Source organism: Canis lupus, chromosome 16 (genome assembly GCF_048164855.1).
Source record: "Canis lupus baileyi chromosome 16, mCanLup2.hap1, whole genome shotgun sequence".
Taxonomy (NCBI): domain Eukaryota; kingdom Metazoa; phylum Chordata; class Mammalia; order Carnivora; family Canidae; genus Canis; species Canis lupus.
Window position 1 is genome coordinate 57849639 of NC_132853.1, and position 26138 is coordinate 57875776.

General features: G+C 54.1%; 1 long non-coding RNA gene across 3 annotated transcripts; it reads right to left on the reverse strand.

The window, feature by feature from the left end:
* Positions 1 to 23230: 23230 nt before the first annotated feature.
* Positions 23231 to 26134, reverse strand: LOC140607571 (uncharacterized). 3 transcript variants are annotated; one of them, XR_012009546.1, is made up of 4 exons: positions 26061 to 26130; positions 25405 to 25549; positions 25058 to 25127; positions 23231 to 23571 (listed from the first exon to the last, which is right to left on the reverse strand). It is a non-coding gene; the product is annotated as an uncharacterized lncRNA (long non-coding RNA). The 3 variants fall into 3 exon arrangements; XR_012009547.1 differs by lacking the exon at positions 26061 to 26130 and adding an exon at positions 25733 to 26051; XR_012009545.1 differs by having other exon boundaries at positions 23232 to 23571; positions 26074 to 26134.
* Between the last annotated feature and the right edge of the window lie 4 nt (positions 26135 to 26138).

Sequence of the window (26138 nt, forward strand, 5' to 3'; positions counted from 1 at the left end):
GGAAGCCATCGGTACCTGGTTACCGTGTGCCAGGCGTGGCTGAGACCCCAGGCTGGCTTCCCCCTGGGCAGAGCGGGGGACGAATGAGTGACAGGCACCGGCTGAGGTCAGATCCCAGGACCTACCTCTACGGAAGCCTCTGGGTGAGGGCTGATTTTTGCCCTAAATGCTAAACCCATTAAACCGAGGAGAGATGGGGTAGGGGGAGGCATATGCCCTGAGAATACCAGTCATGGGGGGCAGAGGCCACCGACCCCCCCTGGACCTCAGACTTGCTAATATTTATCTATTCCAGGATGGTGTCTGGGTTATGAGGCAGCAGGAAGCTAAGACTCAGAGGGGTTCCATACTCCCCCAGAGTCACACAGGGACAAACGGCAGAGCTGGGATTTGGTCTTGTCCAGCAGGGGACATAGGACCACGGAGCTCCCGGCAGGGATTGCTGTCTGCTGGGTACAAAAGCCTTGTGTAATAATCCCGATCACTTACTAGCGGTTTTTCAAAGGAGGAAAGAGAGGTGACATGCACGGCTACTGCTTCCACCTTCTGAATTCTGTGGGAGGTGGAGGGTGGGGGACCAGGGTGGGCCCGGGCAAGACAAATCCGTGATTCTGATTACATGATGTTCTGTCCCAGTCCCTCCACCTTCCAAGCCTGGAAAGGATCAGGGCTTCAGCCCCTCGGGGGTATGTCCTGTGGGACTCCCCAAAGCCCCCAGACCCTGAATTCGGCCTGGCCTGCCACGGACAGGGGGTGGGCAGGCCCGCCACCCTGGCCCAGGAAGGGCCACAGAGCCTTGGGTCACCTGAAATGATGGTAATGAGAGAATTTTCCATAGAAAGAATTTCATTGAAACCCAGGACAATGCGTTTGCCCCTTTTCTAGAACACTCAGGACTGCTATGCTACTGACAGCCGCAGAGACCCAGTGACCCAAATAGACACGAAGCCACAAGGGCCACCCACTCAGTTAGCACAGTGAGGTGAGCTCTTGGCTTAAGAGAGAAAATGACCCCCCAGAGAAGAAAGAACTTCCTGCCCAGCGGCAGGTTTTCCAAGGAACGCTGGACCTCGGGACTGGCCATCCTGCCTCTGCCGCCCCAGGCAAGGGTCCTGGCCTCCTCCTGGCAGGGGTCCTGGCCTCCTCCTGCTGGCCATCCCCCTCCTCTCCAAAGGACAAGGCAGGGAGGACCCCCAGCTGTCACCCTCTGAGAGGATGAGAGAGGTATGGGCCTGGCAGGCTGCAGTCCTATGCAAATGAGATGCAAAGTGGATGCAAATCCAAGCTCTCCCTTTCTGAATCTCCTGTTGTCATCTGGTAGCCTAGCGGCTGTGGGCCTCTGGGTGCTCTGAAGGCGGCCGCCTCCTTCATGTCCATCAAGGACAGGGTGCTCGGGCGATGGGGCAGCAAGTAGGGCTTCGTAGGAGGCAGGGGGCTGCCCAGCCACCCACCAGCCTAACCAACCCTCGGGATGCCACGTTTCCTGGGGCTCAGGCCATGGCTACTTCTTCTCCACAGCCAACTGTTCCAGTTGTGCCCAAACATGCACCCCCCCAAGGCCCCAGGGAGGACCCCATCCTGAATGTGCAGTCAGGCTGGAGTGCAAATGTCCCCCACCTTTAGCTGCAAGGGGTGGTGGCTGAGGGTGGGTACAGCCTGGAGGGTGAATTCTCCACATCGATTTCTCAGTTTGGAGCAGCCTTAGGGACTGCTCCCCACCCCAGGGAAGAGAATAGAGTGAGGGAGCACCTCTGCTCATCCGGGACTGCGCCTCAATGCCACACATCTGTGCTGCTCAGGCCATTCTCTCAGCCCCCATGTGTCATCTGTTCCCAGGCCCAGGGTGCCTGGGATCCCCTGAGAAAGCACTTCCATTGTCCCGCTCAAGGAGCGCTAGACCAAGGTCGGCTGCCGGGGTGCTTGCAAGTTACCTTGATCGTTTCTCGTGCTCGCTTCGGCAGCACATATACTAAAATTGGTCGGGCTCTGCCCGTGGTGGGGCCCCCACAGCAGACGTCACCTTTATCTGCCGCATAATCACTCGGGATGGACAGTGGCCATCACTTGTTGAGAGCCTTCTAGGCACCGGATGCCGTTCCAGGTGTTGAACACCAAGGATGGCAGTGGACACAGAGCACAGGGTCAGGAGTCGAAACGCCTGGGTCTGAATCCAGCTGGACTTCTCCTTAGCTGCAGGATACTGGATAAGTGCTCCAGCTCCAACAAGAGCTTCCTCGCGTATTCACTAAAGATAGTCCCTTCCTTTCCTCCTGGGATGAACAAATGAAGCACCGTATATGAGAGTATCTAATCAAATGCTTGGTCCCTAGAAAGTGCACAGTGAAGCACGGCTTTAGTTACATGGATAAAAATGTAATCTTCATAACAAAGCTGCAAAGTATGACTTTTCCTATCTTACAAATGAGGATGCAGGGTAAGAAACAGGTTCAAGTTCAGCCAGCGAGGCAAAGGACCAGGCCCCAACCACCGACAGGTATATGCTCCCCCAGCAGGCTCCCACACCCCCACACCCTTCCGTCTATAATGGCAGCAATCGTGGCATTCTGTGAGCCAATGTGTGGTGTTGGGAGAATTTCCAGGAGCTGCCGGAGGTGGGGCATGCACTTGAGGCTGTGGGGAGTGTGGCTCAGACTTCTTCTGTTGCTCTTTTGTCTGCCCATATAGCTCAGGGCCGGCCAGGGCTGGAAAGCCCCATGCGGCAGGCACCTGTGGACAAGCTGGGGGGTCCACAGGAGGGAGGCAGCAGGCAAAGCAGCATCGTCAGCCCCTAACGCTGCGTAGCACTAGTGTGTGCACATGACCGTTTACCAAATGAAGGCAACGGGTGAGTGGGTGGGTGGTAGCAGGGTGGCTGTCCAGATTGGTTTCCACTCAGTGGTTGTTTGTAGGGAGGAGCAGAAAGAGGTATGCAGGACTCACTTACTCCCCAACCTGTCTTATCGTCGGCAAGGGCCGTGTAAATGGACACACCGTCCAGGGAGCCCGGTGCGTTAACCCTGCATCTTGAGGGCCATCCTATTTGGGGAGAGGCTGTGTCTACAGAAAAGGCAGGTGAACCGAGCTGGAGAACAAGTAGTGAGTTGAATTTCCCCTGGAGCTTAGACTAGCCTTCCATGCCACAGCCTTTAGCAGTTAGGAGAAAAGAAAAGGCTTTTGTTATAAGAGCCCTCTTTAATGGGAAGGAAATGCAGTCTTGTCAAAAGCCCAGGGTGGTAACACTTCCCTAACACAATACATGCTGGTGACAACGTCTAATGAAGACTTTTATGATAGGAATGTAATTGTAAAAAAAAAAAAAAAAAATGATTAAAAAATTGGTTTCAATGCTTTGTGATCCAAGAGTTCATTTGTTTCCTCATTCATGCACTAAATAAGCCCCTAATTAATCTTGAACCTTGAAGAAAGGAGACTAGATTGGCATTTTCTCCATAAGGACACACTTCACATTTTGGAAAGTTTGAAGAGGCTCTCAAGCATTTTCCTTGAGTAGTATTTTATCAGCATTTTAGAGAGGCCTCATTAGGCTGCCGAGGCTGCTAATTGCATTACCATATTTTTAAGCCTTATAGGTGAGGGTCAGGCTCGAGGGTCTCCCAGTCCCCACCACCACCCCCACTGCATTTGCTGGCTCCACATGTCAGAAATCTGGCATTCGTTTTGCTCCCTGGAGGAAGGAGAACGAGCCCCAGGGCTGTGGACTGACCAGGCTCTCCTCCACGGCCTCTGGCTTGTGGCAACAGAGAGAGGCTACCTCTCACACGGGCAGGGACCAGGCTGCTTTCTCTTCGTGGAAAATGTAGCTTCAGGAATCATTATGATGCCATCATTTCTAGGGAGGAGGAAGGAACCTCCAAGTTTTCAGCCAAGAAAAGCAAAGCAAAAGGAATATGTGTGTGTATGTGTGTGTGTGTGTATACATAGATATGAGAATACGTGGGGAAAGATAGATATAAATATATATTCATATATAAATATATGTATATGTGTGCATAGATAGATATGCATATATGTGTGTATAAATAGATGTGAATAGATCTGTGTGTATGTGAATGCATGCATATGTAGATAGCTATAAATATGTGTGTATATAAATATGTGTGTGTGTGTGTGTGTGTGTGTGTGTGTGTGTGTGTGAATAGAGGGACCGTGTGTGCATGAGTAGTGAGTGATGATGCTTGTGCTTGTCTGGATATTTCCCCTCTATGTAAAGAAAATTTTGACGGAGAACCCATTCCCAAACCGAAACAGCTGGGTGGAATAAAGCGTGCCCTCCACCGTGGCTTTAGAGTGTATTTGTGTGTTTGATCCTCCCTACAGCCTCGAGAAGAACGGACGGGTATTTCCCCCGTGTCTGGGAGAAGGAAGTGGATTCTGGGAGATCTTAAGTCTCAGATCGCGTGGGTGGAGGAACGACTGTCTGAAGCAAGGCTGCAGACTCGCCTCGCCGGCCCACGTGCTCAGCCCTGGACTATCCCGCCTGGAGTCAGGTCCACCTGGGTCCAAACCCCAGCTCTGCATCCCCAGGCAAGCATCTTAACCCCTCTGAGCATCTGGTGCCCGAGTGTAATCGAAACGCGGAGACAAACGGCTGAGGTTGGGTCTCCATGGACACCAGGAGCAGAGGGAGGGACCCCACAACCAACACGCACACCCAGGTCTCACCCCCAACGCCACTCAGAGACTTGGGATGGAGACAGCTCCCGTCTGTTGGACATTTCTCGTCCCCGAGAACCTCATCCCCAAAGTTGGAACAGACAATGCCCCAGGTCAGTTCCCCACCCAGCAGCGAGGTGCTAGAGCCTAGCTCCCCCCTCTAGGCTCTGCCGCTGGTTTCCCATAGACTTTTTTCTTTTTAACCTGAGTGCGTGGGACCCGGCAGCCACCCAGAGCCCCTCGTGTGCCCCAGTCCTAACCCCACAACCCTGGGACTCCCTGCAGGTGTAACAATAATGGTGCTGCGCCTGGGGGCTCCAGAAAGAAGGGGGTTAAGAGACTATATTCAGGCTGAGGGCTCCTGTTCCCTGGTTGCCCCCTGGGGGCACTGGCAGCAACCAGGACAGGGCTTGCTTTTTGGGGTTGTTTTTTTTTTTAAGATTTATTTATTTATTTGAGAGAGGGGTGAGGGCAGAGGGAGAGGAGGAGAGATCATCTCAATCAGACTGTGTGCTGAGTGCAGAGCCCGACACAGGGCTCAATCTCACAACCCGGCAATCATGACCTGAGCCGAAACCAAGAGCCCGACATTCAACCAACCATGCCACCCAGGCGGTCCCTGGGGGAGGGCTTTTATGGCCCTGACCAGGCTGTGCCCCACCCGCTAATAGAGGCCCTATGTCACCACGAGGACAGCCTCTGGAGATGAGCAGTCCCCTCCCAGCTGGAGTCCAGGCCCCCACACCAGTGCCGGAGGGCCATCTGAGTTTTTGTTAAGCACAGAATGAGGAGACTCTTCAACTGGACCCCAGGCGACAAGGCAAGGAACACCTGGTGAGGCTACTGTGCCAAAGGAGGAGGGAACCACAGGCAGCCGGGGAGCCTCCAGGGCAAGACCCAGCTGGCTCCCTCCTGCCAATGGCCAGGTCGGACCATGAGATCGGGCTCACAACAAGCTGGCTGCACCCCTCCTCAGGCTGGGTGGGCCGGCCGAAGGGATGCTGTCCGCAGTGGGCTCTGGCCATCTTCTTGGATGGACAGGCAATATTTGGGAATAAGCAGAGGGTTGTCCAGGTTTCTGTAGGACCCCTCTGTGTCCCCAGGTCTTAGAGAAGGAGAGAGGCACGTGTGTGGGGTCGGGACATTGATGGCTCGGCAGAGGTCTCTGAACCAGGCAGACACGGACGCAAGTGTCAGCTCGGCCACATCCCACAGGGGTGGCCGTGGGCAGGTGACTCACCCCCGCCCCCAGACGTCTGCTTCCTCACCTACAAGACGCGGCTAAAATCATCACCACTTCGAGGATCCTGAAAGGACTAAGACCAATCACTCAACTATTTACTGAGCACCTATCACGTCACGGTCCCACGGAGGACATGGTCAGCGAGCAAGTAACCTGACAAGTATGGGAGAAGGAGTTGTGAGAAGTGCCATGAGCGGGAGTAAGGAGGACAGGCTTCCTGGGGGACGGGCAGAGAAGGCCAAGAGCTGAAAGGTAAGCAGCAGCCCCCAGGCCCAGGAAAGGTGGGCAGAAGTGGGGCTCCCTCAGTATCGTGTGGGTCACCCCTGCAGCAGAAGGGCCTGGCAATACGCACTCCCCCTCCTGCCCAGAGGACTCCCAGGGGAGCCGGGTGGGCACATGTGCGTGCTGGCGTGGCTGGGTCACCAAGAAACTGCACACGCGCCCAAACTCACCCCACCCCAGGACCAGGGCATCCAATCTTTCTTTTCTTTTCTTTTTTTAAAAACAAGCCCCAGGGCAGCTCCGACGGCTCAGCGGTTTAGCGCCTGCCTTCGGCCCAGGGCATCATCCTGGAGTCCCAGAATCGAGTCCCACGTCGGGCTCCCCGCATGGAGCCTGCTTCTCCCTCTGCCTGTGTCTCTGTCTCCCTCTCTGGGTCTCTCATGAATAAATAAATAAATAAAATCTTTAAATAAATGAATAAAATAAAAACAAGCTCCACATCCAGCATGGAGCCCAATACGGGGCTTGAACCCACGACCCTGAGATCAAGACCCGAGCTGAGATCAAGAGTTGGTGGACGCTTCACTGGTGGAGCCACCCAGGCACCCCAGGCCACCAAATCTTAAACTGCATGACATGTGCCAAAAATGGGGTTTTTTTCAACCGGGAAATCTTTTTTCGTTCTGGTTTTTCTTTTTGGCTGATCTCAACTAGAAACTCAGGCCAAGAGAGGACGGATCATATGACCCAGCTAGGAAGTGTTTTCTATCCCAGGCGGGCCGTCCATTCTCCCTCGCGCTCCCCACCGCCCCCCACCCGGCTCCACACACACAAGGGCCATAAGGAAAAAACCAGGACAGCAGCCAAGCCTAAGATTCAAGATGACGTACCTATTCCCACACCTGAGCAGCTTTACTTGCCTGTTCTTCACCACCAGCGTGAAGCTAACACACACACACACACACACACACAACAGAGTTACAGTGCTCACACTATGGGTTTACCTGTAAAATGCGCACACACCTGTACCTAGACGTATATCCATCTTGGTCAATGAACCTAAGCCAGGGCCTATCCCATTTAGCAGAAAGGAGCTCGAGGCCTTGTCACTGGCTCAGGAACACTGTGACTCGGCTGGGGGCACGCATGTGTGACACGGGGGCAGAGGTCCATTCCCAGAAGGCACTCAGTGACTTTCAGTCTCAGGCCTCCCCACGCCTGAGGGCAGGGACCATGTCCTGTGTCCTGGTCTCCCCAGGACCTCACCTGGTATCTCTCCTAGAGTAGGAGCATGAATGCCCTCCCAAAGCCCAGGTCCCAGGTCGATAGAAAGACTTCCTGGGGTTCTCCGGCCCTCCCCCCCTAATTCTATCCCTCAGCCAGAAGCCCTGCTCTGCAGAGTCCTCACCTGGACGTGTCACCCTGATGGCTCCACAGGGCAAAATTTCAAAACGGGAAAGCAGGGAGCTCATCTGGACGGCCAAGGCATTCTCTGGGTAAGCGTGACTTCGAGAGCTCGTGCCAGCAGCACAATGGTTTTAGAAAGTAAGGGACTTCTTAGCACCAAAAGGCGGGAAGGACATAAACGCAGAATGGGGGTGGCTCTTTAAAGGGACAGCTTACAGCATTTTGAAAAATTCGGAACTCCCTCTGTCCAGACTCTCTCCCTTTTGCCTCCTTCCAGAACCAGCATCAGACAGTAGACTAGGAGGGCTTTCCGGAGGAAGGGGCCAGGCTGGGAAAGGAGGAGGGAGTGGGGGCAGGGCTCATGGTCCCCAGCAGGGCGCCCTGGGTTCCCAGGCAGAGGCTGAGCCCCTGGGGAGGAGATGCGGGGGGTCCCGGGAAGCCCACAGGGGAGCTGGGGGGAGAAAGCTGACCTCAGGAGCTGGGAGCCAGCCACGCTCGGATAGGATTTCAGCTGGAAAGCTGAACGGGAAAGGAAACTCCAAGTCTTAAAGATTCCCTCTGGACCCTGAGGTTCTCTCAGCTTCTCAGTTCAAGAACCGGAGACAAATTGTGTTCAAGGCTGGCTCTCAGTCAAGGCTCTAATTTTACAGCAGCATGGTCTTCATTTTACACGAGCGTTTCCTGTGAAACCAGGGCCAAGGCGAACAGGAGACCCTACTTCCTCGGCCCCAGCTCGGCCCCACAAACACACCGCATGAAAGCATCACCCAGGAGGAGCCTAAGAAGCCAGCACCCCTACCCTCACCGTCCTCCCCCGCTCGCAGCTCCTGTCCATCCGTCTCCCCACACCACCTCCACCCCATGCCCACCTGGTCCCTCACCCACTCCCACCCACTCCCATCCCCATCCCATCCCTCACCCACTCCCTACCCCCACCTCCAGTCACTGTCCACTGCGCCCCCCCCCAAACCTCTTGCCTCTCTCCCTGACCCTCTCACCTGCCTGTTCCCTTTGGGTTCTCAGAGTGCTGCCAACCAAACCAGAGGACCACGGTGTTGAAGCTCAGTGAAGGGTTAACCCCAAGGCCTCAGCTCTCGCACATTAGAGTCATGGGGGGGCTTGTAAAACTGCTGAGGCCCAGGCCTCACCTACACACCTGACCTCACAAGTCTGGGATGGCCCAGCTTCCCTTCCCTGGTTTTGAAAGCATCCCAGGGGATCGCAGGGCACAGTTCAGTGATAACCTCTGGCACCTGTGACCACTCAGCCGCCGGGGGCCGCTGGGCCACCGTGTTAATGAATTACCTCCCCAGCCTTGTCATCCAGAATGAAGAAGTGAACTTCGGGGCTTTCCATGGCTTGGAGAGAGAGCGGTGTGCAAGGTTAGGGCACCTGCCCTTCCTCCACTTGCGAGCCATTCCCGGCTCCTCCCTCCCTCCCTGGGGCTTCAAAGCTAGGGCAGCGCTCAAAGCTAATTCTCCCAACCTGGGAGCTGTCCTACAGCCCCGGGGGCCTGGCCAGCCTGCAGGGGTGCCTCCCCTTGTACTTGTTACTCGGGTTCCAGGTGTTTGGTGCAGAAGCCTTTCCATCCCTTCACATGCTTCTGAGTGTGCAGAGAGCGGCACTTGTCTTGGAACTCAGCATCATTCCCCCCTGCCTTGCTCCTCTCAGCTCCTCTTTCTCTGTCCTCCCTGTGGACACGTGTGTTCCCCCACTGGCATGTTGGCTCTGAAAGCCATGTCCCCGGTGTGTTACTGCAATGTCCCCATGCCTCGCACAGAGGAATGCCATGCAGAGGAGTTACCCATGGAGAGTGTGGGATGACGGCCTGCAAACCTGCACACGGGTATGCCCTTGCCCCTGCGAGGCACCGCCATCCCCCAGGTCCCTCGGGCTGGACCCCTGGGCACAGCCCCTCACTCCTGGATCTCCTGCACATGTCAAGGCGGGCGCTGTCCCTCCCGTGATGGCTACACCCTCTCCTCCACTGGGCCATGCTCCAAGATGGGCCTTGAAGCCAGAGCACACTGGTTCATCTTAACCTGCTGGAAGATGAGCTTGTGCAATCATTCACTAATAATTGCATTTCCCCAAATGATTTCCTTTTTAGAATACAAATTCGAACTAAGTCAGCGTCCTTATCCCTCCATGAAAGACATCCTCCCTCACGTGCTCCGTGTTCCATATCCAGCACACATTCCTGGCGAGCTGAGAGAGGAGGGATACAACACCACCCCTGACCAGGGCAGTGTGGTTCATGAGACGCTCACCTGTCATGCGGGACCCTCTGCATATGCCTGTTTCCCCATCTGTAAAGTGGGAGCGTAGCAGTATCGCCCTGACAGGGTAGCTGTGTGACATAACTCGGAGCAGAGCTGGGTCCACTGTTAAGTGTCAGCTATTATCATCATCACCAGCCACACTCCATTGTGTGCACACAGAGGGGGGCTGAGATCGGCCACTCCGTACTGGAGGGGGTAATGGCTGTAAAGTTATGCATCTGGTTACTTCTCTCCCCTCATAGAAATCTCTCCATGGCTCCCCAGTGCCCTTGGGCAAAGCCCTTCGAGATGTGGTCCCTGCTGACCACTCAACGCCCCGTCCAGCTGCACCTGCCAGCTTCACAGGGCTGGGGGGGGGGGGGGGCGGTGCTCAGTAAGCACAGTGAGAGCCCAGCCATCCCTAAATCCACCCAAAGCAGCAGGATGAGTTTGCACAGCATCTGATCAGCATCGGCCTCAGGCAGTGTCCTCTGGTTTAAGGGCAAAATGCAAATGATAAACTCTGAAATTAGCAGCAGCAAAGATTACTTATCAGGGTCACTAAGCTCTTCTTTCTGCAGCAAAAGGCTGCCTGGTGGTGTCTGCAGTTTCCAACCGACAGCCTCTCCTGTGTTACTGCAGGTGCCTTATCTCTTTCGACATTATTATTTTTTAGAGGGTAAGATAGCGATGTCATCTCTACCCAGAATGATCAGCCTGCAACTGCACCTACCTGCACTTGGCATTCACCACAGATGCAGAGAAACCTTCTAAGGCTTATAAAAGCAATCTGAAGGTGTGTGTGTGTGGGGGGGGTGTTGGCGAATACAAAAGATAAAAGAAACTAGTTTAAGAGCTGAGGAGTAAAATATTATCCTAATTAAGTGTGGGGGAGGAGCTAAGGCGCTGGGGTTAAAGACAGCGGGTTTCTCTTTTCTTTTTTTTCTTTTTGCAAATTGCGTTCTTGTGTGTTTCATGACGTCTGGCGTGATATATTCTTGGCTTTCAGAGCAAGGGAAGTCGTCAGGGTTTCATTTGTTATGTTGATGCCAATAGAAATAAATCTCAGCAGTCACGGAGAAGGCTGCTCACACTCCTGACGCCGTCTGGGGAATCCGGTCACTCGCATCCCCAGCAGGCGGGCATAGCAGATTCGGGGTAAGATACACTTTGGCCTTATTGATCACAAAGCTTCTTCATTACTTCGGTGGGGCTGCAGATCAATAGACAGGCCCACGGAAACATAATAGATTTTTTTTTAAGAAAATCAATTAAACAGAATATTTCTTACAGAATTGAGTCTGCAGGGCCGCTCCGTCGTCTCTGGCGTGCAGGGTAAGACACGGGCAGGGCGGCTTCTTTGCAAAGCCTGCCTTAGCCTGACCAAGGATCGAAGCTTTGTTCAAAAGGTTGAATTTTTTTTTTATTTTTTTAATTAAAAAAGTCTTTAATGAAAAATACAAGGCCGGATTTGAAAGAAGAAAGGATTCTCCAGGAGAAGCGGAGGCACCCAGTTGAGCCCCTGAACCCTGGCCGGACACAAGGCCTTGCTAGAAAGCAGCGGCGGCCTCACCCACCCCTAACGTCGTCGTCATATGGGCGGAATCTGTCAGTGTGCCTGCTTGCGGCCTGGAAACGTGGAACCGAAACTTCTTGGAAAGCTCAGACTGATGCCTGAATTTCACCCCCCTGAAAGCAGAAGGCAGCTCAGCAGGCATAAAGGTGAAATACGTTGGGCTGCGGCTGCCCAGGTCGGCCGCTCCCTTCTCTCCCCCAGGGCCACGCGGCAGCAGCTGGAGGCTCGGCGGCTGGTCTCAGGCTTCGCGGCAGCCAGGGAGGCAGCGAAAGCCCGGAGTTTCCGCCAACTGGCAGCACACATTTGGGCCCTTGGGGTTTTCTGGGTTTTTTTATATTCACAGGCACACAAGCAGATTCCCACCCTTGTTAGAGGGAGCCCCTTGTAGACAGGCCCTGGCTCCCCAAATCCTGATCTCAGCAGGTGGAGGGGAAGGGGGTGCTGGCAAGGTCCCCCCCACCAACCTCCAGCCTCCTTGCATCTTCCTTCCTGGTCTGGCGCGATCCCACATGACATCGATGTCAAAAAGGAGAAATTCCCCTCAAGCGGCTGGCACCTGCACAAGGCAGGACTCAAACTGACATAGGCAGCGGCGTGGTGCGGAGCCCAGCGGGACGGCCGGGCTGCAAGCACTCCCGCACCACCGAACAGAAGGAATTACACGATCCTGACGGTACATAATAAATAACAAGGCTGTATTCCACGGAGGAGCCTGGTGATGACATGTAAAAATCTCCCTTAGCTTTGTTCTTGTGGTTCACGTCATCAGAGCACCAGGATGGGATCTCAGCCTGAATTTATGCCCATTTCAGGGGGCTGGGGGGCGGGGGTGTTACTTCACATCATTCCCTCTCATCTGTCTCTTGTCTTGGGCTTGTCTTTCAGCAACTCGGATGTGCGGTCTGGGCCTCTCTGCCTTCACCCTCTACCCCCTACCCGAGGGCAGCTGGATCCGTACTCTGAGTACCTAAATTGTCCACCTCACTGCAGGGGCATGATGTGTTGGCTCTGAGATTCTGAATTAAATCAGGAAAGCTGCAGTGAAGTACGAAGCCCCGATCCCTTTCGGCAGGGCCAACGGACAATGAGGGAGACCTCCAAACCAACCTCAAGCGGCAGGCTGAATCTGGCGGGGACCACCGTCTGCCTGGAGATGGAGATGCTGTCCTCCGGGACGCGAGTGTCCGCCTCTCTAGTTCTTTTGCCTCCCTGTCCCTACGGAGAGCAGGGCTGGGTGGGACCCAAAGGGGCCAGAGCAGCACGCCCTGTTGAGAGCTTAGGGAAAGGGGGGCATCGGAAAGCAGTGCAAGGTTTGAGGGCCAAATGAAGGTCTTTCGTATCCAGCAATATGGGGGAAGGCCCTTCTCAGGGCAAGTTTTTTGTCCCGTTAGATTTCATGGTACCTAACGTGCCTCGGCCAAACGGTGAATGACCATCAAAGGATCCTCTTTACACCCTTCTGTATTTAGTTGTTCAGAAATTCAACTTGGATCCATGATAGACACTGAATTCTAAGACTTTTCAGCAAGCCGTGAAGGTAAAACAATGGCATGGGAAGGGGGAAATCCGTGCATGTCATCTGCTGGGACTTTTTTTTTTTTTTTTTTTGCTGGGACATTTTTACTTGGAGAGCCGTAACTCCAAATTCTTGCCTCTCAGAGATGGCAGGACTTGAACTGGTTTAATCAACAATGTTCACCACATCCGGCCACCTGCCGGGCCCTCTTCTTGGGTAGAATCTAATTACCAGCAAAAGTGCCTGGCTTCAAGGTCACCCGGACGACTCAGCGTTTGAGCATCTGTCTTCAGCCCAGGGCATGATCCCTGGGTCCTGGGATCGAGTCCTACATCGGGCTCCTCGAAGGAAGCCTGCTTCTCCCTCTGCCTGTTTCTCTGCCTCTCTCCGTGTCTCTCGTGAATAAATAAATAAAATCTTAAAAAAATAAAAGTGCCTCCCTTCACGAAGCCTGTGTTCTATGGGTGAGACAGATAAGAAACAAACACATACAGGGATCCCTGGGTGGCTCAGCGGTTTAGCACCTACCTTCAGCCCAGGGCATGATCCTGGCCTCCCAGGATGGAGTTCCACGTCAGGCTCCTTGCATGAAGCCTGCTTCTGTCTCTGCTTCTCTTGCTCTCTCTCTGTGTCTCTCATGAATAAATAAATAAAATCTTTTTAAAAAAGAAAGAAACAAACACATACAGATGTGAGAGAAACTCCAGAAGCACAGGGACTGTCTGGGTGTTTGCTGTTTAATCTCTAGAAGAGCACCGGTACATAGTAGGCCCTCGATAAATCATGGACCAGAGTACTGAATATGCGTATGTATGTCCGACAGCAAATACCGCAAGCCGTGAAGAACACTTCCTAAGAATAAATCATAAAGGCCCTATAGGGACTGAGCTCAAATATCCTTGATCCTGGAGCAGGATGGATGTATGGCCCTACAAACAGCCCCACACTTGCCCTTCACATACCATTCAATCGATCAAGCCCGTGGACCACACACATGTAAACAGGCTCTCACACATACATACACACATCCCTGACTTGTGTCAAAATACCATCTCCATCCCCTTCAACGCCTGTGATAGAACGTGTTCTCCACAAGCATTTTCTTCAGTGTCAGGCCTCTGGATCCGATTCTCAGGCAGAGTGGGTGACATTTTAACCCCCACCCCCTACGACAAAATGATTTTTGGCAATCGTGGTAGGCAGGAAAACAGCCCTCCAGTATATCCTGATCCCTGGAACCTGCAAATGGCAAGAGGGGTTTTGCAAATGTGGTCAAGTTAAGGATCTTGAGACGGAGATGATCCTGGATTGTCCAGGTGAGCCCTAAAAGTAGCTGCATGGGTCCTTCCAAGGGGGAGGCAGAGGCAGGTTTGAGAGAGGAGAACATATGAACACTGCAGTGTAAAGTGCTTGGATGATGCAGGAAGGGGCCTGCCTCTGCCTTGATCTTGGCCAGGTGGGAACACCCACCTCACACTTGGGCTTCCAGAGCTCTCTCGGATAACAGATATGTTTTGTAGTCAGCCACTAAATTTGGGGCAATTTGTTAAAGCAGCTGCAGGAAACTCATACGGAAATAAACTGTGTACTAGTCCTTCTTTTTCCTGGTTTGTGATTTAAAACAATCATTTTAAAAAGAAGAATAAATTTTCACCTTAAAAAGATCATTCAAATTCAGTGCAGTATTTCATGTGTGAACTGAAATGGTTACTTGCCAAACGTAAATAACTTCTCGTCACAGTTCCTACTGTGTCACTGTTTTAAATTTTAAACACAAACACAAACTATATGGAGTCACACAGAAGGATTGAGTCGGTTCTGAGTCAAGGTCTGTCTCCCCACCGCCTGCCCTGCCCGTGGCTTATTCCAAACCTGCTGTTCAGATGCAGGACAAAGCAGTTCCGCGGGGATTGGGTACACAGGCTGCCCCCAGGGCCCTGGTGAGCGATCCCAGTCCCTTCGGAACCACAGAACCACAGCTATGTCCCCAAATGAACAGGAGTGGCCATTGGGTACTGGGAGCCAGCAGGACGGCATGGGGTTTTCCAAACTGACTCCCCCAAAGAATGCGAGGTTTATCAAAGGTTGAGTAATAAAACTGTGCTCATTGGCAGCTTACCTGTTATTAAAACCCCACAGCAACAGCAATTGTTTGGAACTTAGGCCAACAAAAAAACATTTTTCAGGGACATTGTTAGGAATTGTGGGTGTGTGATGTTGACGAAAAGCAGACCCAAAAAAAAAAAAAAAGAAAGAAAGGCAGACCAACTTTTGCTGGTTTTATTGTTGTTTTTAAATTCCTACAGATGCTGCTCGTCCTCGTTGCCCACATGTGGAACAGACCTCTCCCGCCGCCTGCCCTCGGGCCCACCGCCTGCCCTCGGGCCCACACTACGGCTCAGGAAAAGACACCCCTGCTCCCCAACCCTGCCCCGTTCCGGGGGGTGCTGAGCCATACACCCAGGGTAGTGAGTAGTCTCAGAGAAAGAGCCTGAGGGCAGAGGACCAGGGGAGAAGGAAAGCCCACGGAAGACCCCTGGCAATCAAGTAGAAGAAGGCTGCCCTCTGTGCCAAGGCTCGAAAGGGATTTTCAGAAAAGACCACCCTAGACAGAACTGGCCTGTGTACCACGTGGGCCCCTGTGCAGCCTCATCTCTGATTTGGGAAACTTCTCTCCAGCCCCAGTGAGCCTGGCCTCCCAGAGGGCCCTGTGCAGCCCTCCCGGGCCGCTGGGAGCCTCCCTGCACTGGCCTTACCCCTGAGGGACACCCTCCATCAGGAACCCACCACCCGGCTGGCCAGTGACCCGTTCCACAGCCAGGTGCCACCCCCACCTGTGAGGGGCCCTGCACACCATTAGAATCTGGAAGTCTCTGGGCATGTGTGTGCCCCACTGGTGGGTCGGGGAGCAGCAGCCGGAAAGGACAAGGCAGCCTGCATCTCAGCCATCCTGCCTGGCCTCTCCACTCCAGCCAGCCCTCCACTGGGTCATGGCCTCCAGAGCAGATGTGCCGGCCGTCACTGGTCACCAAGGCCCACCCCCATCTCCCCTGATGCCCCTGGGGTACTGGGAGCTCCTTGTGACCCGTGCGCTCTGGGTCAGCAGACCTGAATTCCTCACCTGCAAGTGGGACTGGAAGCTTCCCTAAGTACAGTGGCAGGGCACAGAGGGGGCGCCCCGGTTTCCCCTTCCCTCCTCCTGAGCCAAGTTTTATCAGCACATCCAAACTGTAGGGCTCAGTGTCATTGCCCTACAACCTGGAAGGCCCTGCTTGCCCCTCAGAGGCCACGCTGACTGTTCCCCCCCACCCCCAGCCTTCTGGAGACACGGTGATGGTTTCCCGCCGCTGGTCCGGGAGGCGATCGGGGCTCACAGGGCGATGCTGGCTCGGAGCCGGAGCTGTGGGGGAAAGGGAGCAGGCGAGGGAGGGGGAGCAGGGGATGGGAGCCCCAGTTCCCATCCCGTCAGTATGCAAATCACTCGCCGCCGAGATAAACGATCCGGCAGGAAGGCAGGCAGGGTTCCCAGCGGGAGCCATTTGTCATTTCTAGGCTCTTCCAGCAAACGAGCCCGCCTGCCTCCCTCCCACCCAGGTAGCTCAGCCCGGGCACAGGTGACCAGAACAAATAGATGCATCTCCCCGACCCCCCCCCAACATCTAAACGGGGTGGGTGGTACAGCCGGGGGAGGGCGGGGGCTCACGGGGCACAGCCCCAGCCTCAGCTTGTCGCACCTGGGAAAAGGCTGCTCAGAGGCCAGAGGAGAGCACCCTTTGTCTCTCAGAAGGACAACGTGAAACCGCAAACCTTTTTCTTCTGGCACCCAGCTCTCCAGCTAATTGACGAGTGCGCGTCCTCTGCTTGAGCTGCTAAGATTTTCCATGACGTCAGCAGAGCCCAATGCTATGTGGGGTTCACCCGGCAGGCCTGGCACCGAGTGGAGAGAGTCTGGGGCCGGGTGTTGTTCCAGCAAGAATTTGAGTAATGCTCGGAGCCATAGCCCCATTCACAAACGATTTGATGAAGGAATAGATGCATCAGTCAGTCCCAGAGATTCTGAAATTGCCAGAAATCCCATCCAAGGCAACCCACCCTTTCCTTTTTGGGGCTCCTCATCTTGACAGCAGGGGCTCGAGAACATCACACTGAGCGAGAGACTCAAAATGCCATCTGGGAGCAAACACCAGGCCGTAATGATTTTCAAAGCAAGAAGACAGCTGTCACTAGCAGGGATGCTGCTCGGCCGACAGCCCTCCAGTGCTGGAGACATCTCCCATCGTGGTGATGGTCTGGGCTGGTGCCTCCTGCCCCTTCCAAGAGCTCAGAGCCTGGGCCCTGGTCGCCGGGGAGGGGTCAATAAATATTTGCCAAATGAATGAATGAACAAGCAACAGAGAAAGCCCCTCGTGGGACCACAGAGCACAGATTTGATTCTGGAAAGGAATAAAGCTCTTTGGCACAATTAGGAACCGAACCCACGACCTTTGTGTTTAAAACACATGACCCTACTTTGGCCTTTTATTCAGCGGTTCACTCGCTCACCCACTCAAGGCATATTTATTAAGCACCCACCGTGTGCTCAGCCCTGGACAATGCTGGAGCGTACTAGGTCAGGGTTGCCGAGGGTGGACTTCCTGACACTGAGTGGTGGGCTCCCTGCTGTCAGGGGCTAGTCACTGCGAGGGGTTCTTACTAGCAAAGGGCCCAAAGCCCTCAGTGAACCCAGGATATTGCTGGGTTCTGCTGAGGTCATGGAAAACCTTAACAGCTCACACACAGGACAGTCACTCATCAAGTTGCTGTGAGTTCACAGGCCAGAGCTTTCACGTCGCTGGTCTAACCTTGGCCAATAACCAGCACTGGCCTGGCCACCTCTTCAGTAGAGTACCCCCCCTTCTCCTGATAGTAAAAGGATGGATGGGGTTGTCATCTCTCATTTGAAGCCCTTATCAGAACACCCTTAGGTCACCTCTACCCACAGCCCCTTACCACCAAAATTTGGGAACATTCCAGAAGCACAGATGTCGTTCAGTACCATTGAATGAGACCTATCCCTGAAGACCCAAGGATGAAGAAAACCTGGGCCCTTTCCTTTAGGGCCCTAAAGTCCTTTAGGGCCGTTAGGCCCTTTAGGGACTGGCAATCTGGAGCAGACAGACGTGCTGAAGCTACGGCACAAGACTCTAGGACTGAGGGTGGGTGTGGGCTGAAGCCTGGATTAAGCATTTTTGCGGCAGGACTTCATCATCTTCAGAGACCCACAGGGCAGTGCTCATCCCCATTTCACAGATGAGGAAGTTGGGCCTTGGTCACCTGCCCAGGGTCATGCAGGTAGAGAGTCCCCTTGATTTGACTTGAACTTGATTCCAGTGACCCAGGTTGGGACATGGCAGGGCAGGTAAGCTGTTGCCCAACGGGGTGGGAAAAGGCATCTTTTGTGGATGAAGGCGGTGACTAAAGCCTCACGAGTGAGGTCCATGATCTCCAGGACAGCTGGGGAGCACTGGGCGTGGCCGACTGGCTAGAGGACAGGTGAGGAATCGGGGAGGAAGGTGAAAGAAGGGGAGCAGCCCTGGGACAGGGAGTCCCGGCTATGCTCTTATGCGAGCAGGAGAGCCGGGGAAGGAGGTCAGGAAGGAGGTGGGTGCAATGGCCACACAAGGGCGGTGACACTGGTTGCAGACTGCATAGCTCCTGGCTGACCATGGTGGAAAGAGAGGGCAAGCAGGGGCAGGGACGTCCTCAGAGGAAGAAGAGCTGGGACCTGGGGAGCCCAGAGGGAAGACTGTCCATCTGGAAGCATCCATGGGAGGGCACTGTCTGGGTGTCTCTTCCCAGCGGTGTGTGGGTGGGGAGCAGAGGAGCAGGTGAGGTCCTGGGAGGTGTCCTGGAGGAGGTGTGTGTCCACCTTGCCATCAGGGAGATCCAGGTTCCCATGAATTCAAGGCCTTTCCGGGAAGGCTGTGGCAGGAGCTGGCCGGCTCAGAAGGAAAGGAGCTGGGAAAGGCCCGGCAGGAGCCCCAGGTGGACAGGGGACAGAGGAAGCCTGGGCTCAACACGAGACCCGACACCGCCCCCCAGCAGGTGTGGAACCAGCCCATCGGCGTGGGCTCAGAGCTGGCACGCTCCACGGCCCCCCCACCCAGCCCTGCTGCACCCTTCTAGCCGCCAGGGTCCAACAGGGGGCAGGACAGCCGGGCCGCGCTCTCTGGGAACAAATAAACATGGGACCATGGGACGAAGAAACACCAGTGGGGTGTGTGCGGGTCGTGGGGCACAGAGCAGGGTGGGAGAGAAACTGGAAGCCTCCTCCATCCTGGGGGCTCACTGTCCTGAGGCCCCTCCCGCCCCCCACCCCCCAGGAGTGTTCCTGCTTGCTGAGACCATTGCCCTGCTGTCACTCAGCAGTCTGGGGGAGGTCAAGGTGGGGGTCTCCTCCTGCCTCTCCCACCCCCAGCCCCAAAGTCTGACCCCCTGGGCTTTACCTGAGCCTGGCCCCAGCAGGTAGCAGCCCTGCCCAGCAGGGCCACCTGAACCCCACTGAGAACTCAGTCTCTGATCCTGCCTCCCTCCCTGCAACTTGGGGGCGGGGGGGGGGGGGGGGGGGGGGGGGGGGGGGAGCAAACCGCGAGGAAAAAGAGCTCCTTCTCATTTCCAAGTTGAAAGAGGTACAGAGACAGGACAGTTCTCGAAAGGAACCTGACCTAAGAGGAGGCTGGATGCAGGACCGGGGGCCCAGGCAGCGCTGAATGCAGGGCCCTCTCCAGAGAGCCGCTGGGCTTGTGCAGTGTTCAGAGAGGGTAGGTGGGCTGTCGGGGACCACACAACTCCTGAGCACCCCCCGGGGGCTGATGGCTTTCCAAGTCGGTGTTTAATTTGCAGAGCACTCTGCTACCTTCATCAGGGAACATCCTCCCCGCTCCGGCACCTCCCCTGGCTTCTCCCATGGGCCTCCCCAGGCCTAAAGCTTTAGGGGTTGATGATCTGCCGCCCCCAGTGCCAGGAGTCTCTGCCCCTGGGATTAGGAAATGGGGGGGCGGGCTATGAGCAGGTTTCAGGGAAGAAGTCAGGGAGCTTTCCGGCTGGAAGGATTGAGACCAGGAAAGAGGATGTTAGCCTTTGTGAAGTCTGAGCCCCTCCCTGCCTTCCTCCTGTTTGCCCCTTGCCGTCCCCCCCCCACCCCCTGGAACTTGGGAACCTGTCCCTTCTCAGCGCCCCCACTGGCCTTTCTTCTCCAGGCCCCAAAGCTAACAGGGTCCCCAGATCTCCCAGAGACCTCCTAAGCCCCGACCTGCTAGGTGGAGCCAGGTGGTCGGTCCTGACGTCCACTGAAATCAGGCTGTGGGCAGCTACCCAGAGCTGCCCTCCTGGTCACAGGGCCTGGCCTTCCTCCGCACCAAAGCCGCAGACCTGCAGGGGAAGGCTGTGGGCCGGGTTCTGCGCCCTGGCCAGCAGCCCTGGGAGCCACATTCCTGGGCAGGGGGCTGGGGCACCTGGCATCCCCCTCCCCAGGAGCAGCCCCAGCTGCCAGCCTTTCTGCTTGTGTGTCACCTGGCCCAAGCCTAGAAAAATCCACCCAAGGCCAAGGTGTCCTGAGCAAGAGCCTCAAACAAGTCACCAGGGCAGCAGAAGGGAGCCAGAGACCAGACATTGCATTTTATAAAAGGAAAGCTCTGGATCCTGGGCCAGAGACCCAGTTTGGAGGTTTCTCTACTCTCCATCCTTCTCTCTCCACCCCCAGCCCCCTTCCTGAAGCAAAGGAAGATCTGGGGTCATGAGGAAGTCCCCTGCCTTGCCTTAGTCTCCCCTTTTGTCAAATAAACAGTCCTAAGGCCCAGAATTAATGAAAGATTTGGAATATTGCCATTTCCTAATCCCAGATTTGAACCCTCTCAGCCCAGGATCCTCTGCTAGAGAGAAGGCCTGCCAGGATCCCTCCTCCCCATTCCCTCCTCCTCTCCCCTTCCTTCTATCCTCCCTCACTCCCTCCTCTCCTCCTCCCTCCCTCCCTCCTCCCCCACTCCCTCCTTCACCCCTTCCTTCCATCCTTCTTTTCTCCTCTCCTCCTCCTCCCTCCCTCCTCTCTCTTCCTCCCCCTTCCCCCTTCCCCCAAGTCTCACTGCTCTCCAGGCCTCCCTCCCAAAGAAGTATGGTCTTCTGACACCACCGATGGCTCCGGCTTGGGCTGGCAGAGATGGTAATTACTGCGTTAGCCCAATGGCCTGAAGAAAGATCAGGTGGGGGGGTGGACTGAGAACAGGAGGAAAAGAAGGTTCTTTATTAAATGCAGATGTTTTTAAATCACTGTAATTAACTGGAATGGATACCGAGAATCACAGGCATAAAAGCTAAATGGGCTTTTGTTTTAACTGTTTGTCATATATTTAAAAGGGTCATTGGAGAATATAACACAGAGATGTCCTTGCACTCTTCCTGTTTGCTTTTGCCCAGCGAAGGCTTTCTCTGGGTACATGTGCGGGCGCACTCACACACACTCACACACTCACACACGGTGGGGCCAGTCCTGAATGGCGCTTGGCTGGAGGGGGAATGGGGTTCCACTCAGGCAGTTGTGGAAGCTTTCTAGAGGCAGTGGGACTTCCCACACCAAAGGCCATGGGGTGGGTGGTTACTCAGCAGAGACGGAGACGCTCCCCACTGAGCTGTCTGCCTCTGATCACCACAGGGATCCGTGGAGACTTGCAGCCCCAACCCCTTCCTTGTCCCATGAAAAGCTTGAGGGGACAGACGCATCCCTTTTGCGGTCAGACTCCGCCTTCCTTCCCAGGGATGTTGGGTCTCTCTTCTATTTGGGCACATTCTTTCCCACCCTCAGGAAGGAGGCAGGGTCAGCCTGTGACCAGCCTGGCAGAGGGGCTTTGAAGGACTCCAAAGCGCCCCTCACCACCACCCCCGGCCAAACACCTCTTCCCACCGCTGGCCCCAGGCCTGCATGCAGGCAGCAGGGCCTGCAGCTTGCCCATGGCTCTTGGGGGTGGGGGGAGAGGTCCAGGCAGGCAAGTGTACAGCAGCAAGAATACGGGGATCCCTGGGCCACCCCTGACCCAACCACCCTCAGCCTGGAATCGCCTCTCCAGAGTCGAACCCATGTCAACCCTGTCCCTTTCCAGAACCCAATCCCTACAGCCCACATAGCCCACAGGGAGCACAGTGGGCTTTCGCTGCTACACTTTGTGCCTATCCTTCCTCTCCAGCCTCATCACCACAGGGAGGGGGTGGGGTAAGCCTCCCCAGATTGTTGGGGGGGGGGAAGGCTGATGATCAAGATGTTTCTGGAATGTTCTACGGGAGCCAGAAATCTATTTCCCCCACTCCCCAAAGAATCCGGCTTACAGCCCTAGGTTCTCCAGTGTTGCATCTTACTGGCAATGTCCTTCTGTCTGGGCTCCCAGGGCCCGCGCCTTTCCAGCCTTGAACACCAAGATCCACAATGAGTAGATCACACCATGCACCTAACCCCGTCCCATCCCGTACACGCATTCGTGTAGATAAGTAACTAAAAGGCCCTGAAGCACAGCCTCCCGTGGGCCTTGCATGCCGATGTCTTCCCTTCTATTCTATTTTTCTATTTCGAATTTTCACAGCCCACACCCCGGGCTCCACCCCTGGTGGGTCTCCACTTGCATTCTGAAGACCACCCCTCTAAGCCAAGGCTTCCTGTAGCGGCGCACGATCCCCGACAGCCACCTGCCCACAACTGGGGACAAGCCAGCAGCGGAGCATCCTCGAGAACTCTGGGATGTCGCACCTTCCTTTCTCTGGGCCTCCTCTGGGGGCTCCTGCATGTCTGGTGTCGCCATGCTCCCCTCCACACCCTCTTACTCGTGGTGTCCTTTCCAGTTTTCCAAACCCTGAATACGTGCTTCTTCGTCATTTGGAGAACAACACTTGAGAGAATGTTCTACAAGCTCAGAGGGGATGGCTGACGGAGGGAGGAGAGGAAAGAAAGGGCAAGAAAGAGAAAAAGAGAAACAGACACGAAGGGCGATAATCCTACCCTCTAATACTATATTCTCTCCACTTGAAAATAAACATTTGCTTCACTTTCGAACGTTCTCCAAATGGAAGCTCGTCTTACCATCCAGGTCAGGAGAGACCTGCCAGCTAAGGGACCTCTTACAATCGTGGTGAGTGGGAACAGAGCAGGGGGGATAAATCGCATTCAAGGTCATCCCTGAGGCTTACAAGGTGAGCGTCACCTGGGGTGGTCTGAACTCCCTAGTGAGCTCGCAGACAGGTGTGGACTTCTCTGGTTTGTTATTGGAAAGACTTAACACAACCTGGTCACCGTACTTTTAACCACACTGATTTATGAGGAAGGAAACTGGGGGCGTGGGGGGGAGGTGGGCAGGGAAGGGAGCACAATTTTATTTTTATTTGCACCGTCCATTGTGTCTGTTTTCAAATACGTTTGGGGGGGGTTGGTTGGGGGGGTCGGTATGTTGTTTTGTTTTTGGGGGGGTTGGTTGGGGGTCGGTATGTTGTTTTGTTTTGTTTTGCATCAGCAATTAACCTAATAGAGCACCTTTTCATCACTCGCTCTCTGCTCCGTAGATTAACCACTTCAGAGAACATCAGATAAACTTGGCGCTTTGATTCGAGCACCTTCCAAGCCAGGACGAACAATGGGGGTTGTTCTAACTGTGCAATCCTGGGAATTAGAGAGAAGAGGCCCCTCAGGTAATTGCTGAGAAAGGTCCCTTAATTTGACCCTGTTTCACACAGTCCAATTTTCTTTTCTTTTTTTATTCACACAGTCCAATTTTCAATAAACTGAGGCACTTGAGCAGTGTCCCTTAGGAAGTCACCGCAGGTCCTAATCCCCAGATCTTCCTGGGGCTTATTCTGTGGAGAGGCCTCCCTTCTGACCTGTTTGCATCTAGCCAGCCCCTCTTTTCTGCTGGGTATTTGCCAGTGGTGTTTCCACCCACCCACCACCCACCCAGCCCCAACCTCCAGGCCCTGTGGCATATCAATCAGGTGCCCGTCCCTTCTTCCTGCAGCTGGAGCCTCCTCCTTAGCATTATTTTTGATGATCTGCTTGAACTTGCTTCTCTTCCCAACTGTCAGTAGGAACCCCAAGCAGTATTTGATGGTTTATTCATTATTGACTTATTTATTGAGTGGTATTTCTATTGCAAATACATTCTTACCAGGAGCAGAAAGAAAAATAGAATCCTGCTACTCAGCCCCAAGCGCCCCTCCCCTGCCCAGCTCTCATCTGCAAGTATATGTCCTTCCGAATCCCAAACCCCCTAAATTCACTGTGGAATTTCCTCCCTGGGTGGTTTAGTGCTAGGTTTGCATTTTGGGGTTTTTTTTGGGGGGGTTGCTTTTTTTAAAAAATGATTGTATTTATTCATTCATAAGACACACACACACACATAGAGAGAGAGAGAGGCAGAGACACAGGCAGAGGGAGAAGCAGGCTCCATGCAGGGAGCCCGACGTGGGACTCAATCCTGGGACTCTAGGATCACTCCCTGAATCCCTGAACCAAAGGCAGAAGCTTAACTATTGAGCCACCCAGTCGTCCCATAGGTTTGCATTTTGTCCCCCGATTTCCCTCCTGGAAGCTTGATCTGGCGGTCTGGAACCAGACAACAGTAAAGCACAGCCTTCCTTGGGGAGCACTCCCTTCCCCATGGAGCACCAACATTTCCACTCTGGTACTCAGGAAATGCGGGCGCTTTCTGGAAGGCCTCAGTGCAGACTCCAGTATTTGCGGCCCACATCTGTGCTTCCCACGGGGCCTCTAGAGCCACCGGGATTCAGCCCTGCCCCAGCTGCTTCGCACCCAGTGCTCGAAGCACCCCAAGATACGAATAGCTCCTCAGGCTTCACTCAATCCACTCGTGCAAAAAGCAGCCCAAAAGGGGCACCTGGGGGGCTCAGTGGTTGAGCATCTGCGTTTGGCTCAGGTTGTGATCCCGAGGTCCTAGGATCTAGTCCCATATCAGGCTCCCTGCAGGGAGCCTGCTTCTCCCTCTGCCAATGTCTCTGCCTTTCTCTGTGTCTCTCATGAATAAATAAATAAAGTCTCAAAAAAAAAAAAAAAAAGAATCAGCTCAAGCTCCCATTCCTCCAAGCCCCACGAGTAGAGGCTCAGCACTCCTATCCTCAGGTCCTATGCTCACCTGCAGTCACCTGTCTGTGTCCCCAGCAGGACAGAAGGCTCTTCAAGTATACTGGAAAGCACGCTTCCAGCTGCAAATGACAGAAAATGAACCCAACGAGATTAAGCACAAAAAAATGTAATAGCTCCCAGGGCTGAAGGCAGGGCTGGTTTCAGATGTGGCTTGATGCAGGAGCCCAGACAACGTTATCAGAACTTGCTGCTGTCCTCTTGGCTTCCCTCCACTGGCTCCATTCCCAGCCCTACTCTCCCTGAGATGCTCTCAGTTTCATATCCACTGGGGAGGAGTCTGGTTTCCTGGTAATTCAAATAAAAATAGTGGAATAGTGACTTGTTGAGCTTGCTTGCCTTTCCTTGATCAGATACCCATCTCAGGACCAGAGCAGAGCCTATGACTGGGAGGATGAGGTGTGTTGATTCAATCCAGTGGTTCACTGGGACATGCCATCATCACCATCACCACCATCATCGTCGTCATCTCACCGTCAGTCATCTAAAAGAAATGGGTAGGTCCTTAAGTAAAAGTTGGGGTGGCTATTGTCACCAAAGGAAGAGTAGAGCTGCGCCACAAAACCACCGATTCCTGCTGCGGCTGGCAGGGGCTGTGCCGATCCACACTCACCCAGTATAGAGTCTTCTGAGAACACAGGAAATTATAAAACCCCCAAATACTTACCAAAAATCTCACCACTCAAAGACAATAACTGCTAGCATTTTAGGGGTGTTTTTTGTTCCAGTCTTTTTTCTCTATGTAGACCCTTCTTTTATAGCTGTAGTCACCTTACCTATATATTTAATGTCTTTTTTTTTCAATTAAAACTACAGCTTTCATAACCATTTAACAGTTGCATAAGATGACATTGGAACGATGTACACTGATCTATTTAATCATTTTGTAATGGTCTGCTTTTCAAATAGATGCCATTATAAAAATAGAACCAGAAGCATTTTTACATTTCACATTGGATATAGGAGGTAATTCTTTAAAAAGTGGGTGATCAGACCTCAGGAACCCACCCTGGTGACCCTTGATTTCCTGAGACTGCCTCAGTCTCCCTCTCTGGTTATCCTTGGAACCATAG